Genomic DNA, 16,933 nt, shown 5'->3' with positions numbered 1-16,933 from the left:
TAACCCAGACCTCAAAAGATAAATATGGTATGTACTCACTCATTAGTGGATTCTAGCCATAAACAAAGGACATTGAGCCTATTGTTTGTGATCCTAGAGAAGCTAAATAATAAGGTGAACCCAAAGAAAAACATATACAGATCCTCTTGGAAATTGGAAGCAAATAATATCACTAGGCAAAAGATGGGAGCATGGGGGTAGGGGTGGGGTGGGGGAAAGGAGAGAGGGGAAGAGAGAAGAGAAAAGGGGAGGATTGGGGAGAGCTTGGGGGAGTGGGATGGTAGAGATGGAGGAAGCACAGATATGGGAGCAGGGAAGAAGATATCCTAATTAATAGAGCTATTTTAGGGTTGACAAGAGACTTGGCTCTAGATGGGTTCCCAGGTGTCCATGGGGATGTCCCCAGCTAGGTCCTTGGGCAGTGGAAAAGAGGGTGCCTGAACTGGCCTTGTCCCATAGCCACACTGATTAATATCTTGAATATCACCATAGAACCTTCATCTGGCAACAGATGGAGGTAGAGACAGAGACCCTCATCAAAGCAATGGACTGAGCTCCCAAGGTCCAGATGAAGAGCAGAATGAGGGAGAAGATGAGCAAGGAAGTCAGGACCATGAGGGGTTGGTCCACCCACTGAGACAGTGTGACTGATCTAATGGGAGCTCACCAAGGCCAGCCGGGCTGGAACTTGAATGAGCATATGATCAGACCGGACTCTTTCTGAATGTGACTGACAATGGGGGCTGACTGAGAAGCCAATGATAATGGCACTGGGATTTGATTCTACTGCATGTACTGGATATTTGGAATCCTAGTTTGCTTGGATGTACACCTTCCTAGGCCTGGATGGAGGGGGAGAGGGTCTTGGCCTTCCCACAAGGCAAGGTACCCTGTCCTCTCTTAGGACTGGAGGGGAGGGGGAAGGGAAATGGGAGGAGGTGGAAATTTTGAATGGTATTATTTATGAAGCAATAAAAATAGATAAAAACTAACAAAGTTAAATGAAAATGTGACTTTGTAAATTGCCTGGCTATGATGTATGATTTGGCTAAATAAGAGAAAAATAATAGTACTTCTAAATGGCTATGCCTGAGTAGTCATCTTCTTTATTTTAAACACATTATTGTGATGGGCATTCTACCACTATGACTTCTATGTACCTGAGAAAGGACGTCATGTCCTTTGTTTCCCTAATCATTCACACACTTACTCAGAAATAATTGATCACTTATTATGTGTCCAGTACTTGGCTAGAAAGTAGGGATGTAAAAATAAATTTGTAGTTTCTGCCTTCTTTCAAGGACTTCACAAATCAGTGAGGATATAGTAAAATATTATTTATTAAGCACATATTCTGCAGTAATTTCCACATTTCATATAATTTTACCCTTCCAAAATTCCATTAATATGTCAGCATACTTTCTTTTTAAATACCAGAAATAAAAGTTTGAGATTCCCTTCTTGAAAGTCAGATAGTAATAAATGCTTAAAGTCATATAATTTTTTGTTATATTCTTTTTTGTATCAGTAACTTCAACAAATGATATCTAGCCACTTAGTAAAAATAAAAATCTAAATAGAATCCAAGGAACTGAGGAAGAATTTGAACAAGATCTAATTATATATTTAAAGTGCTTTTTCCTCTTATTTCCTATTATGTCCTCAAATTTCATGCCAAACTAAAAACCAAAACTTCCCCTGGCCAATGCTGAACCAATCTCTTAGAATGGAATTCTGTAAATAAAAAAAATAGAATAAAATTATCAGTTGTGATCTGCTTGTAGATGTTTGAAAATATGAGTATACTTGCATTGAGTTCTCACAACATAAACAGGACTCATTAGAAAAGTGTCCAATAACGAGATATCAGGTGCTTTTGTCCAAACATAATTGGAAAGTTAGCAGAAAAAACTCCAAATTTTACTCATATCATTTTATTAACATGTGTAGGTAGAAGTTTCTATTCCACCTGGCCACACAGCCAATCATGCACAAATAAACACATAGAACCTTATCTTAATTATAAACTGTTTGACTTATTGCTCATGCTTACTACTACCTACTTCTTACAACTTAAATTAATCCATAATTCTTATTATACCATGCGGCTTGGTATCTTTTCTCAGTAAGGCATTATTATCTTTCTTCCTCTTCATCTGGGCTGGTGACTATGTCTCTGCTTTTCCTTTTCCCACAATTCTCTTACTCGGGTTGCCCTGCCTATACTTCCTGTATTTGAAGAAAAAAATGTGGAATAATAGTTATATTTTCTTTTTTTATATAATTTCTTTTTTTCAAAGTTTATTAAATTATAAAAGTTTCCATTTCCACCCCTCCTCCCAATACCCTCCCACTTCCCCCCACTCCCTCTCCTCCTCCCTCTTCGTCCCTTAGGGCAGTAAGGGTTTCCTGCCCTGTGGGAAGTTCAAGTTCCTCCCCCCTCCCTCCAGGTCCAGGAAGGTGAGTATCCAAACAGACTGGATCCCCAAAATCCAGTATATGCAGAGGAAACAAGTCCCAGTGTCATTGTCAATGACTTTTCAGAAAGACTCCGGGCCAGCCACATTCAGAGAATCCGGCCACATTCAGAGAATCTGGTTGGATCACGTGCTCGTTCAGTCCCAGTCCAACTGGCCTTGATGAACTCTCATTAGATCAGACCCCTTGTATCAGTGGGTGATCGCACCCCTTGCGGTACTGATTTCCTTTTTCTTGTTCTTCCTCCTTCTGCTCCTCATTTGGACCTTGGGGGGCTCAGTCCGGTGCTCCAATGTGGGTCTCCATCTGTATCGCCATCCATCGTTGGATGAAGGTTCCCTCTGGTCTTGCCTTCTTTGCTCACGTTCTCTTTCCTTCTGCTTCTCATTTGGACCTAGGGAGTTAAGTCCAGTGTTCCAATGTGGGTCTCTGTCTCCATCCATCGCCAGATGAAGGTTCTGGCCCTCTTGTCTATTTCCAATCTCCAGGAGGATAACTACATGATTTTCTTCAGGTTCACCTTCTTATTTAGCTTCTCTAGGATCATTGCATGGACATATACAACCACTGAAAAAAATTGACTGTTGATGGTTTTATACAATGAAACATTGATATATCCTTAAACACAGCCTAAACTTCCCCCACAAATGTATATATGGAACAAGGCAGCAAATGAAGGAATTAGGTCAGTGTTGGAATGCAAGCATCTTTCATTTATTTTCAATCACATAAACATAATCCATTTAAACTCTGAAAATATAAAATTATTAATTGCCTGAAGAAAATCCTAATAATAAAGTTCCTTTACATAAAGTAATATTGTCTGGAGATATGTCCTAAGATAGATTCAGAATATTAGTGAGTAGAAGAATTGATTTATGAAATTGTCAAGAGTGTTGTCATATAGTAGTTGAGTGTATCCTCTAAAATTATTATAAAATATATAGTGCCCTTATATTTAAAAAAGAATACTCAAAATATTTTAGGTCCTTTAATAAGACATAAGGATGATTATCTTAGAATGGTTTGATATGAGACCATACAAGTCATACATTTCATCTTAAACACAGAGGTCTCACTCATGGGGCTTTGTGAGGTGAAAAGATTTTTGCAGGTGGAATACATTCATCTTTAACCTGAGTTTTGCTTTAATTCTAGTTGACTGCCTTTTATTGCAACCTTTTAAGTTGCCAAATTGTGTCTGCAGTGTGACAGGAACAATCATTTCCATGTGGGTGAGTTTGTCAAATAAGTATTGCCAGAATAAATCTGATGTGCCATGGTGAATGGAGTAGCTAATAACAGCTAATGCTCTAAGGGAACAGTTTTTTGAGGTCGAGTATAGGTATAAAGGGTGTATGGATATCTATAGATATCCAATTGGCATAAAAATAAGACAAATTGCGTTATGTGATTAAAATTAAAGGGAATGCAAATTAAAAATTAACAAAAGAAATTTGGTGGAATGGTTACCATATATGCAGTATTTCTATTCTACATATTTACACCAGTACTTTGGTCATCCCTTGGTACTTTATAGGGAGAAATGATCAAACTGCATTTTCTTGCTTTTTTTATTGATTTTTATTGAGCTCTATATTTTTCTCTCTGCTCCCATCCCCGACTCTCCCCTCCCCTTCAACATAGTTTCTTGCTTTTAAGACAGTGAACAAATTAAGAGCTAAGTTTTTTTTAATTCTTTTAAAACATTTTTACATTAGACAAATATCTCCTTTAGTAAAGCTAAAATGACTTTTTAACAAAAGTGCCTTTGCTAATTTGACACATTCAAAAATTGATTTTGCTTTCTTTTCCCAAAAGTCAATAGCAGTGTAAATGAGGACAGTTCATCAGTAGTGAGAACAATAATTGCTCCAGTTCTTCAATAATAGTTTCCTTTAGTAAGTGAAATTTTATTCAGGTGTATAAGAAGTAATCTAAATATTGTCATTTCCATCAGCAGATATAGAGGAAACCATGATTTAAACAAATGGAAATAATTGCTATAGTAAAATCTCATTAAGTGTCTACCAGCTATAGGAACTTTCCCAAGCACTTCCAAAGGTTTTCTCTCACAAGGTTGTAACAGGAAGGCCGCTTGTTTGTCCCAGCTGCCTGGCTAGCTTAGCTCGGAAATAACCACACAGAAACTGTATTTATAAAATCACTGCTTGGCCTGTTAGCTCTAACTTCTTATTGGTTAATTCTTAAATCTTAATTTAACCTACTTTTGTTAATCTGTGTATCACCACGTGTCAGTGGCTTACCAGGTAAAATTCTCAGTGTCTGTCTCTAGTGGATCCATGACATCTCTCTGACTCTACCCTTCTGTGTCCCCGCATTCAGTTCCCTCTCCCTGACTACCTAACTAAGCTCTGCCCTAACAGGCCAAGGGAGCTTTTTTTTTTATTCATTAACCAATGAAAACGGTACATAGACAGAAGGACCTCCTACACCACAAGGTATTTTCAGGTTAACCACAGTAGCATTGGCATCAAAGTACCTTCACACACAGCAGTAGTATCTTTGGACTTGAGTTTAATTTAAATGTATGTCTTTTCTTCTCTAGCTCTAGAATCTTATTATCTGTCAGTTAATTGACTATTTCTTTGGAAAGAATAAAAAAAAGAATGTGAATTGTTTTGGATAGGTAACCACTATCAGAAGGATCAGTCAATTTGTGATAATCTAAATGAATCTCATTCCTTCCAAGAATGTTTAGCAAGATCTTCCTCTTTGGTCTCCCTTGTTTCCCAACAACTTATCTTACTCCAGATTTTATGAGGATTGGATAAAAAAAATGTTCTTCATGGTATGATAATAAATTTGGTGTTAGATATTTTCTGTTTGGTGGTACCTCTAAAATACATTTGGAATGAGATTGTACAACTTGATTTCTCAGAGATGTGTAGTCTTTCTTTAATTAGCGCTAAAACATTTTCCTTCCATAATACTGTCCATTTTGTTATTACCTACCCTGTCATGATCACCTAGGTACATTTTATTCCTTAATGTGTAGTGTTGATATTGTTTTTATCATAGTCATCTGAAAAATTTCTATCAAGGGCTCTCATGGATAGAAAATTCCTTTAGCTAAAGTCCTACGGAGTCCATTAAAACATGAATTCCTAAGCAGAATAAATTTCATTTATCCCAGAAAAATAATGGTATTTGATAGACTCTGGAGAATATAGCCAACTTTAGAATTCTGAGCATATTATCTATGATTATACCACTGATGATCATATGTTTATCTTTATAAAATAAGGATATTAATATTAAAGTTCTGTGAATAATTTGGTTTATAATTACATGGGATTTAGAACAATATATGCTATGTAAAGAATGAGGTATTACCTAAAATTGTCAGTATTAATGTTATCCATTTTTAAACATAAGGGTTATTTTGAAAGAATTAAAATTACAAAAAAAAATAATTACTTTCCTAAACTTTCTGATGTCCCTTGGACTATTCAGTACACTAACAATTCAGGGTCTTAGTTTACTTTAGAGCTTTATTTTTGTGGTGAACTGGCTGTTGTAATGGTAAGCTGGCAGTAGTATTAGGATGGTGTGATTTGGGACAAACAGTTTTCAAGCACCAGTATTATAACATGCAAAGATCAATATGAAAGTTTTATTGCCTTTTAATTAAATTGTGTAAACCAAATCAACCAGTGAATTTTGTCCTGACAGCAAATTTCAATTGTTTTCAATTGGTAAATGTATCCTGCCTTAACAATTTCTTCTGTGGATGATTATAGCCAATCTAACGAAAATTGGTTAAAGGATATCTGTCACCTCCCAAATTAAGTCTGTATAATCTTTACTTAAATCCTTTACTTCAAAACACTCTTTCTTATATTGAAAATAAAGCTATACCAGAGCTAAAAGTTAATGAAAAGCCTAATTAACACAGCAAGATAGCTTTCTGTCAAATTTATCAGGGAAAGGGGTTCATAGAGTGTCTGGAAAAGAAAGTGTTGATTATAACAGTAACAAAATACTTAGCAACAGAAACTATGAAGACCTCATCTATGCCAGAGTCCAATTCCCAGTCCTCTGAACATCATTGTTGAGTATGTTGTTTTAATCAATATTATTCTAAAATAATTTTAAGCAATATATTTGGGTCATATTCTTTACCCTCTCTTGACTCATCTTATGGCGTCTCCCCACCTCCTCTTACCAATTTCATGCTCTTCACATCCTAATATGTTTTATTCACATTATAATATTAGTGCTATAATTGTAAACAGTAAAAGTTCTATTTTTTTAAAATTAAGCTATAGATATAAATCTATAAATACAAATGTAATCTGTAGATATAAATGTAAACTGATGTGTGTGTGTATTTTGGTTTATGTGTGTGTGTGCATCTGGTGGTAGATCAAGTATTATCATAGAAATGTACTGAGAATATTAAAAGGAACAACCAAAATCATATGCACAATACAAGCAGGCATGAGAATATTTAGTTATTTCAAAGGGTCTCATTGGGAGTGATTATCTTTGACCTTGACTTAGATAAGGTACATATGGCTCTAAGACAAGAAACTTCATGTTGACAACTCATCTGTGAAGCCCTTATAATATGATATATACGGGTGAGCGAGGGTACACATGTGTGCTCAGGCATTCATGTGTATGTATATGAACATGTGGAGAACAGGTGTCATCCACAGGTATCAGTCTGCAGGTGTCATCCACTTTGGTTTTGAATCTGTCACTGAGACAACTCACAAATCAAACCTTGGATGACTCACCAGGGAGCCCCAGGAATCTTCATCTTCAGAGATGGGATCACAAGTGAATGGCACAACACCTGGGTTTTTTACTTGGGTGCTGTGAATCAAACTTAGAGATCTCATGCTTGCATGGCAAATAATGAGGTGAGTTAACCACATGCCCCCAAAATATCACTGCTGAATATAAAATATTCAGTTAATATTATCTAGTTTGTTTATTTTTTATTATTATTATTTTTATTAATTTATAAAAGTTTCCACTTCTGCCCTTCCTCCCAATACCCTCCCACTTCCCCCACTCCCTCTCCTCCTCCCACTCCAGCCCTAAGAGCAGTCAGGGTTTCCTGCCCTGTGGGAAGTTCAAGTACCTCCCCGCTCCCTCCAGGTCTAGGAAGGTGAGCATCCTAACAGACTAGGATCCCAAAGATCCAGTACATGCAGACGAAACGGACACATGTAATTATTTCATGTTGGTCAAAAATCAATACATGCAATTGTACATATTCACAAAAACATAGATAAAAAGATGAAATTCATTGTTACAACTTGCTTATTGAATTTTTTAATATTCATCAAATTCTTGTTAATGTGCCAGGAACCATAGCAGTGCTACATATTAGCAGTGAATAAAAATCATTATGACTTTTTCTTTCTCTAAAGATAATATTATGATATAAGCAAATATTAAGAAATGAGTGCATAAATCAGCGTGTAGCCGTAGATACTATGAGAATAATTGAAGAATCTATTTTAGAAATAAAGTCGTGGAAGGTTTTTGCAAGGAAGTGACATCTAAACTGAAATTAGCTTAAAATATTTTAACGATATTCAGGTAAAATAATAATATATACAAGTGCTATAAAAGTACAAGGGGCTTTGCATGATCAAGAAATAAAAATGAGTGTAGTTGATACAAATTAAGAGTTGGAAGAGAGGCCCAAATGAAGCTGTACCTTAGGCAAAGATTACATATGGGTATATAGAGCCAATCTAAAAGATCTGAAATTTTTATTCATTCAACCTATCTTAGAAATCATTGGAGAGTTTTAAACAAGATTATTAAAATGTACTGACAAGGTTGCTCTAGTGACTATATGCAGAAAGAAGTAATTCAGAGACTTTCTAGGAGAATGATTTGGGGGATTTTTTTCTGAAGTCCATTTGGCAACAGTGACAAAGATAATAAAAAAGAGACAAATCAGAGAAATCTTTGAAAGTGGGATGCACTGTGTATTGTAATAGAATGAATGTGGGGCAGACAGAAGGAAAGTTAAGACAATGTCTTATTTTGAGCAATTAAGCATATATTGGTTGTTATTTACTGTGATGTGGTATAATGTTAGGTAATTTATTTTAGTTGGTTTATTTGAAGATGCTTGGGGCAATATACAGCTTACTAGAAATTCCTACTTCTTGTTCAAGATTTGGTAATTTAAGTAGATACTCAGGCTAGGAAATTATTGCTGTTATGGGTCAAAAGTTACTTTGATAAATGAATTTACCAAAGCCATATCTGACAGTTTCCATTTCATTAATAATAGCACGTTGTATTTATATTATATGCTTGTGATGATATATGCAGACAAATCCTTTACACATTTATTTACTTCAGGCATTTAAGATTCCAATTGGACATCAAACCAAGTTCATGAGGCCCGGTATGGCTGTTTTATTACAATTTAGTAGCTCACGAAATTTGACTTTACAGAAAGAATTGATTTCCTCTGATTTTATACATTACTACGTGACAATAATATGCTAGAGAGTGGTAAAAATATTTAACAAATATTTAGTCTTTCTGCCTTACTTATCTTTAGTTTTTAGTGTGATATTATAAACATGCAAAAATTTCTGATCCTGACTATTTTTTAACTATATTATCCAGGGCCATTAAACATATACACAGTGTTGTATGATTGCAAGTACAGTAGCCTTTCAGAAATTTTTCATCAACTGAGGCAGAAAATCTCCATGAAACCAATGAAATATAGCAAAATAAGGAAAGGCAGAAAATGAATGATGCATGTATAATTTTGTCTTAAATTTACCAGTCATGTAAGTGTATCATCTAGCTTTTGAAGTAGGGTCAGGAAGAGGATCAAGATTACTGAAGAGCAGAACTTAATATAACTCTTGCTACATGAGTGAAAAAAATAGATGAGAAATAAAGTATTCCTCATCTAATATGCCCTACACTTTTTCTACTTTTATATATTCCACAGTTCATTTTTACTTCTTATATTACATTGAAGGAATAGTTTGTTGATTTTATTTCTGGTTATACTTGAATAATAAACATTTATTTCAGCTGATTTGATATTCTAAATTATCTTAATATTCTCGTGTATCTGTAATTTTATTTATGATAATGAAAGAAGCAATTATTTTTTATTACTTTAAAAATGATATCAATCAAAATTCTCACTTCCTCCCCTCCTCCCACTTCCCTCCTGCTCCCCCCATACCCCCCCACCCCCACCTTCTTCCAGTCCTAAGAGAGGACAAGGCACCCTGCCCTGTGGGAAGTCCAAGGCCCTTCCCACTATATCCAGGCTGAGCAAGGTATGCATCCCAAGAGATTAGAATCCCAAAAAGCTAGTACATTCAGTAGAGACAAATTCCAGTGCCACTGAAAGACGCAATTATTAACATAGAGTGTCTATCTGATTATATTTAGATGATGGTACATCTAAAAGAGCAAGCATTTCTTTTGTCTGTTAAATGAAGTTAAATGCAAAGTTACTAGACACGTGGACTGCAAAGAGAATCATAGAAATGGAAAAATTCCTATGTACACAGAACCATTATTAATTTATGATAAAAGCCATACTAAAAAGAGAGGCTCAATTTGAAACCACCCCAACATCCACCTCATCTATGAAGTATTGAAACATGTGAAGAGGATGAACCTACAGATCCAAACCAACGGGATCTCCATGACTCTGGACTACAGCATATCCAACAGGAGCTTTGGTGAGCATCCCTTATCTTATTAGTGGTGTAGCAGAGGCCAAATGCCTCAAGCCAGACCTGTAACTTGTGATAATGAGCACTTACAAGAAGAATTTTAAAAACGAATAGAAGCTCAAACAGCCACATTTCAGGACAAATACGTTTCATTTAAAATGAAAATAAAAGTGATAGGTAAATAGTATTAAGAGAAAGAGAGGGAATGGCAGTAAAACATTTAAAGAAATTTTGAAGACGATTTCTAGAACTAAAGAGAAGTGATCACTCTGCTCAAAAGTAAACTTTGAGCAGCAAGATTTTTTTTTTAATTTATAAATTGATAGTACCAGGTGAAAGTATAGGAAATTACTTTCAAATAAAAAGAATGCAGAAAAAACTTGAAATGCTAATAATAACAGAAAATTTTTCTACAACAAAATTAACAGAGTAACAGTCACACTTTTTTATTTAAATAGCATTTTTAACGTGTGTTACATACTAACCAGTTTCTTCTCCCATCTCTCCTCCTACTCCCTCCCCTTTGTCATCTACCCCTATTCCCATTCACTCCTCTACCATCTCTACTCAGAAAGAGATGGGCCTTCCATGGGTTTGCACAGAGCATGGAACATCAAGTTGAGGCACACTTTGCACAAATATGAAAAGTTCCTGAAAGGGTCAGAGTGGGAGGGCACTGAAACATAAGGAGTACTGGTAAAGATGAATAACACTAACGACACTTTGAAAAAGTCAGAGATAATGCTGCCATAGAATCTTTCATATATACGTATATACACATACACGTACATGCATATACGTATACATGTATATATTAAATTGGAGTTACCATATAATCAAGTATAACAATGTTTCTTATATACACCTTAGCCTAACAAGAATCTCAGTGTCAGATGTGAGTTACTCTGTTTGGGGTTATAGATCAGTGAGGACTCATTGATCCCCATACATTACAGGCTATTTAGAATACAATTGGTTGCCACCCAGAACTTGACAGTAAGATAATCTTGCAGGTGATATTACACATTTGAGACACTGAAGATTCAGAACTTAAGCTGATCCTGACCTGGAAGCTTCATCCTTACTGGCTACCTTTTTAGGGCTAGAAGGGGCTATTCATATTACCTCAGGAAAAAAGTAATCATTACTCAAATCCTGCTATGAATCCTATGAGTTTTAGCAACTGGTCTGTCAAAATTAGGCCACTTGGTGCATTAAAGATTTAAAACTAAAAGCATAAAATTGTCTAGGTGACAATATACAGTAAAAGAAGATACCACAATAAAGATAGATTAATTAGACTAAATTACATTTAAAAGTTTTTTTCCAGCAAAGTGCATGATATGTGTACCAAATATTACAAAAGACTAACATCCAAGGAATAACAAAAATCAATCCACTTGAAAATGAGCAAGATATTAGAATGAATAGTTATTGTACAGAAGAGATGACTTAAGTGTCCAATAAACATAGGAAATGATGTTTGGGCTCATTGAGTTAATAACACAATGAAATAGCATTTCACATTTCCAATATTGGGATGAAAATAAAACTTTGGTATTCATTTCATTTGGTTTATTTTCTCTGCAAGGATTGGCACAATAGTCCAATTGGCAAGTACGACATGTTTTGTTGTGATTTATCTAACTAAAAATGTATTTTACAACAGAAAGTATTATAGAAATTAAAAAAAGAGTTACTGACATAATTTGTGGACCAAAAAGGCTAACAATTTTATTATATGTTTCTTTAACAAAAACTCACACAACTCATTAAATAATTCTAATACATATATGTAAATAGATGTTATAGAAATGGCACTACATGTTAGTAACCACAATCTGGAAATGCTACAGATATTTATTCTTTAAGGTATTTTACTAGAAAAGAAACTGAGTGATCTTAGCTGTGGTAACTATATTTACCAATCTTTTATTCTTTAATATTCAGCTGGCAGAAGGAAGTTACCAAAGAATACATATGATGTAACACCCATGTCTAATATAAAATAACACAAATTAGATTTATATGATTCATTAAAATAAGCAAAGAAGTTTAAAAGCAAAATAGAACACTGAGTCTACTACCTACAGATAGAAAGAGTAGAGACGATTTTGATAGCATTTAAAAATAAATCATTGAAAGCAGAATAGCATTAAGCTACTAAGAAAATATAAATTTTATGTACTTCCATAAATGAATATGTATATATATTAAACTGAACTATTTTGAATTATAGATTATATAAATATTAACTGATAGATTTTTTTAAATATTACTGTTAGAGTATATCATATATCTCGTTCTAAGATAACAAAGAAGCTAAAATTAGTGATTGGAAAAGTAAAAACTTCAATTAATAGGCTTAATCTAGTACAAATATCTATATTTAAACTATGCAGAATATATTTTAAAGATTACATACAGAATATACAAAATCACTATGTACACTAGTTCTTGGACACAATTTAAGCATATTAAATGCTTAATTTAATTTTTAATTAATTTAATGCTTAATTAAATTTTAATTTAATTAAAAATTTAAGCATATTTTAAAGTATCAGTATCATTCAATCAACTTTCTCTGATCATATTATAGTTAAACTATATATGTGTATATGCATTTATATGAACAATCTTTTTAAAAATTTAAAATAAACTAGTAAACAGTGAAGTCCATCAGATTAAATTCTGCACATTTTACGTTAAAGGATGATAAACAAACTAAAATTCCAGAATGATAGGCTCCCAAAGTATCCTTTTTGGAATACAAAGCATTGACTTTGCCAGGTTTCATGACGCATGCCTTTAATCCCAACATTGACGAGGCAGAGGCAGACAGATTTCTGTAAGTTTGAGGCCAGGTTGGTCTACAAGAGCTAGTTCCATGAGGCAGTGACCTCCCCCAGAGCAGGCCCGAGACAGCGACCTTCACAGGAGCAGTCCTGAAACAGTGACTTCTGCCAGAACAGGCCTGAGCTAGTGACTCAGCCTGAGTGGGCCCATGGCAGTGACCTCCACCAGAGCAGACCTGAGACAGTGACCTTTTCTGGAGCAGCCTCAAGCAAGCAACCTCATGAGAGAAGGTCCAAATGACCCCTAGGATTGCAGAGCAACCCCTAGGAGTGCTGAGCAACCTCCAGGAATACCCAGTGACCTCTGGGGTGACTGGAGCCATGGCCCTGACTGCACCAAAAATAGCAGCCATCTGAGCCTTGGATCTACTGGCACCTGGAAGATTGATCACCAGAAATACAGCCCCAACTACACTAATCAGAGAAAAAGATGGGTGGACAACTTAAGAACACACTCAACACTACAAAGAGCAACAAAACACTAACAAAAACTAGTGGCCCTAGAACAGCAAGACTTGAACACACAGATATAGATGAAGCAGGAGAAAATGACCTAAAATAACTTTATGAGAGTGTTCGAGGTCCTTAAAGAGGAAATAAAAAAATTCCCTCAAAAAATGTGGGGAAAGACAAACAAAAAATGGAAGAAATCTACAAATCCCTTAAAGAAAACCAAGAAAAAAACTAACAGATGAGAGAAATGATTCAAGACTTGAAAATCAAAATAGTGACAATAAAGAAAACATAAACTGAGGAGACTATAGAAATAGAAATTGTGAGAAAGCAATCAGGAACCACAAATGCAAACATAAAGAGTCAAATACAAGAGATGAAAGAGAGTATCTCAAGTGCTGAAGGTACAATAGAGGAAATGGACTCATCAGTCAAATAAAACATTAAATCTAACAAAAGCTTAACACAAAAAATCCAGGAAATCTGGAACATCAGTAAAAGACCAAACCTAAGAATAATAGAGATAGAAGGAGAAAATGTCCAACTCAAAATCATGGAAAATATATTCAACAAAATCATAGAAGAAAATTTTCCCAACCTAAAAAAAGATATGCATATGAAGATACAAGAAGCTTGCAGAACACCAAATAGACTGGATTAAAAGAGTCCCCTTGCCACAAAATAATCAAAGCACTAAGCATATAGAATAAAGAAAAAATAGTAAGAGCGGCAAAAGCAAAAAGGACAAGTAATATATAAAGGCAGACCTATTAGAATTCCACACGACTTCTCAATGGAAACAATGAAAGCCAGAATGTCCTGAACAAGTGTTATGCAGACATTAAGAGACCATGGATGACAGCCTAGAATACTATAACCAGCAAAACTTTCAATCTCCATAGAATGACAAAACAAGATATTTCAAGACAGAACCATATTTAACCAATAACTAGCTGCAAATGCAGTATTGGAAGGTAAACTCAACTCAAGGAAGTTGGCTGTATCCACAAATACACAGATAATAGATGATCTCACAGCAGAAAATCCCAATGAGGGGGAAAATACACACACAATAACATCACTAACATCAAAAAATAACAGGAACTAGCAATCATTGTTCATTAATATCTCTTAATATAAATGGACTCAACTCACATATAAAAGGACACAGGCTAACAGATTGAATACAAAAACAGAATCCTTCCTGCTGCATACAAGAAACACATCTCAATCTCAAAGACAGACATTGCCTCAGAGTAGATGATTGGGAAAAATTTTTCTAATCAAATGAACCTAAGAAACAAGCTGATATAACTATCCTAATATCAAACAAAATAGACTTTAAGTTAAAAATCAATCAAAAGAGACAAAGAAAGACATTTCTTATTAGTCACAGCAAAAGTCTATCAAGAAGAAATCTCAATACTGAAAATCTATGCCCCTAATACAAGGGTACCATCATACATAAAATAAAAATTTCTAAAGATGAAATCACACATTAAACCCTACATTTTAATAGTGGGAGACTTCAATACCCACTCTAACCACTGGACAGGTCTGTCAGACAGAAAATTAGCATAGAAATAAGGGAACAAATAGATGTTATGACTCTAATGGACTTAACAGATATCTATAGAACATCCCATTCAAACATAAAAGAATATACCTTCTTCTTAGCACCTCATGGGACATTCTCAAAAATTGACCAAATACTTGGTAATAAAGAAAAACTCAGCACATACAAAAATTGGAATAACTCCATGTATCCTATCAGATCGCCATGGTTTAAAATTATAATTCAACAGCAACAATAATTTCAGAAAGTCCACAAGCACATGGAAATTAAACAATGCTCACCTGAATCACCAGTGAGTCAATGAAGAAATAAAGAAACTAAAGGCTTCCTAAGATACAATGCAAATAACCACGCAATATACCAAAATTTATGGGACACAATGAAAGCAGTGTTAAAAAGAAAATTCATAACACTAAATGCCTACATAAAGAAGCTGGAAAAATATCATGCTAGTAAGTTAACAGAACACCTGAAAACTCTAGAACAAAAAGAAGGAAACTCACCCAGGAGGACTAGACATCAGGAAATATTCAAATTGAGATCTGAAATCAACAAAATAGAAACAAAGAAAACAATAAAAAGAATCAATGAGACAAAGAGTTGGGTCTTTGAGAAAATCAACAAAAGAGACAAGCATTCGTCTAAACTAACCAAAAAGCAGAGAGAGAATATTCAAGTTAACAAAATCAGAAATGAAAAGAGGGACATAACAACAGACATGGAATAAATCCAGATAATCATTAAGTCGTATTTCAAAAATCCATATTCCACAAAATTGGAAAACTTAAAGGGAATAGAAAATTTTCTGGATAAATATCAATTACCAAAATTAAATCAAAACCAGATAAGCAAATTAAATAGACCTATAACTGCTAAAGAAATAGAAACCATCATCAAAAGTTTTCCAACCAAAAGTAAAGCCCAGGACCAGATAGCTTCAGCACAGAACTCTACAAGATTTTCAAAGAAGTAATAATACCAATACTCCTCAAATTGTTCCATAAAATAGAAAGAGAAGTATCACTGTTAAAAATTTTTTAAAAGACTAGAATTACTCTGATACCCAAACCATACAAAGACATTGCTAAGAAAGAGAATTACAGACCAATCTTATTCATGAACATTAATGCAAAATTACTTAATAAAATATTGACAAACTAAAACCAAGAACACATCAGAAAAGTCATTCAGCATGATCAAGTTGGCTTCATATCAGAGATATAGGTATGGTTCAACATATGAAAATCTATCAATGTAATCTATCATATAAACAAACTTGGAAAAAATCCTACATGATCATCTCATCGGTTGTTGAAAATGCCTTTGACAAAATCAAACATCCCTTTATGATAAATGTCTTGGAGAGAGCAGGGATACAAGAAACATACCTAAACATAATAAAGGCAATATACAACAAACCAACAGCCAACATCACACTAATTGGAGAGAAACTCAAAGCAATCCCACTGAAATCAGGAACAAGACAAGGTTGTCCACTCTCTCCATATCTATTCAATACAGTTCTTAATTTTTTGCTAGAACAATAAGACAACACAAGGAGATCAAGGGAATACAAATTGGAGAAGAAGTAAAACTATCACTATTTGCTGATGATATGATAGTTTACATAAGCAAGCCCAATAATTGTACCAAAGAGCTTCTACAACTCATAAACAATTTCAGTAATATAGCAGAATACAAGATTAACTCAAAAGAAATCAGTAGCCCCTTTTTACACAGATGATAAAAGGGCTAAGAAATCAGAGAAACATCATTCTTTACAATAGCTCCAAATAGCATGAAATATTTTGGAGAAACTCTAACTGAACAAGTGGAAGACCTGTATGACAAGATCT

The sequence above is a fragment of the Myodes glareolus genome, chromosome X (assembly GCF_982192425.1).
Source record: "Myodes glareolus chromosome X, mMyoGla1.1, whole genome shotgun sequence".
In the NCBI taxonomy this organism is placed as follows: domain Eukaryota; kingdom Metazoa; phylum Chordata; class Mammalia; order Rodentia; family Cricetidae; genus Myodes; species Myodes glareolus.
This window is presented reverse-complemented; position numbering follows the sequence as displayed.